At 45.7% G+C, this 1,782-nt stretch overlaps 1 pseudogene; it reads left to right on the top strand.

The window, feature by feature from the left end:
• The window catches only part of LOC110314400, a 43,158-nt pseudogene that overhangs the window by 2,292 nt on the left and 39,084 nt on the right, over positions 1 to 1,782 (top strand).

Here is a 1,782-nt window from a genome sequence, read left to right as displayed (position 1 = left end):
CCACAGCAACCACAGCTGCAGCTGCAGCAGCCACAGCAACCACAGCTGCAGCTGCAGCTGCAGCAGCCACAGTCACAGCCGCAGCCACAGTCACAGCCACAGCCGCAGCCACAGCTGCAGCTGCAGCCACAGCAGTATTTACAGCCAGAGCTGCAGAGGCAGTCAGAGCCTTTGTATGTATTGATTCCAAAACAGCATCAGCCACCTAGGGCTCCTGTCCCTCCATGGCCAGTGCCACCATCAATCCCCCAGAGGTCTAACATTCAGCAATGGGCAGTGTCAGCTCAGCAAAGTGGTCTCCTTAATCGTGCTGAGGAAGGGAGGGTTCGCCAGCCTCAGGCAACTGTGGTATGTCAGCTAGGTTCCACCCAGCAGAGTCATTGGCATAGTCTTCCGTCACAGAGTATCCAGTACCCTGCTGCCCAGATAGAACAGCTGCAGGCTAGAGGCCAGAATGTGCAGCTGCAATTCATGCCACGTAGAGTGGTTGTGCCCAGAGCCGCCATTCAGCATAGTCACCAGGGACACACAGGTGGCCAGTACAGAGGTACAGGGAGGGGAGGACCACCAACTGCCCCACAGTCTTAAGTCTTGCCTTACTTTCCTCCTCTCAAAATAGGCACCAGTATTGAGCTAAATCAATTTTCAGTTTTTACTTCATTTTTTTGGTGTTTTTAATGTGCCAATGTTTTATAGCTTAAAAACAAAACAAAAAAAGCACAATAGTACAGTATTACGTAGAACTCAGGAAGGAATTGTTTAAACTAGTGCTATTTTACTTGCTATTTTTTGTTGTTGATAAAGTCAAGTTTATTGTAATGTCCTGATGTGTATCCACATCTAAACTAGGTTAATATTACTTTTTTCCAGATTGACATTTATCTAATTATTAAAATGGCAACAGTAAACTTTAATAATTTAGAGGCTTATTTGTAAATGGTGATTTAAAAACACGCATTTTTCTGTTTTAACTATTTTTTGAGGGAGCAAGGGAGGAGCATACCTTCCTTAATGACTTTTTTTTTTTTGAGACGGGGTTTCTCTGTAGCCCTGGCTACCCTGGAACTCACTACATAGACCAGGCTGGCCTTGAACTCACAGAGACCCACCAGCTGCCCCTGCCTCCTGAGTGCTGAGATTTCAGATGGGTACCACCAACACCTGCCCTCTTATAACAATTTTAAGGATGTAGCTCAGTATTAATAAGTGCAATCCCATTGTTGTGCAACATAGTTCTAGAACATTTTTGTTTTGGGGGATTGAAACTGTACCTGTTAACCGTCAATTCCCCATTTCCTATCCTGACCCAGGCTGCCACCCTTCTAGTTTTGGCACAGAGTCACCAAGATTCATATATGTTGTGCCTTGTGACAGAAGGTCGTGGCTTGTAAAACTCATTTCCCTGTGTTAAATACATAAGAACTTGACTTATGACCCAGGAGAAATGTCTTTCAAGGGAACTTGGTATTTCCTTAAATTAAAAAGCTTGAGTGCAGAGTCTGAAATGCAATTGATGCAGATGCGCTGTGAAACACTAATAGCTTTTTTTGTTTGTTTGTTTTTGGAGACAGGGTTTCTCTGGGTAGCTCTGGTTGTCCTGAATTCACCGTGTAGACCAGAGTGGCCTGAAAACTCACAGATGTCCACCTGCCTCTGTTCCGGAGTGGCGCTAGAAAAGGTGTGCACCACCCCCACCTGGCCTGATTAGGGCTGTCACACTGAAATAGGCTGGCACTCCTATGCAAGGGAGCCCATGGCAGACTTGTCTGATGAGCATCTTGC

Source organism: Mus pahari, chromosome X (genome assembly GCF_900095145.1).
Source record: "Mus pahari chromosome X, PAHARI_EIJ_v1.1, whole genome shotgun sequence".
NCBI lineage: Eukaryota > Metazoa > Chordata > Mammalia > Rodentia > Muridae > Mus > Mus pahari.
The sequence above is the reverse complement of the archived record's forward strand: the minus strand, read 5'-3'. Positions and strand labels throughout refer to the sequence as shown.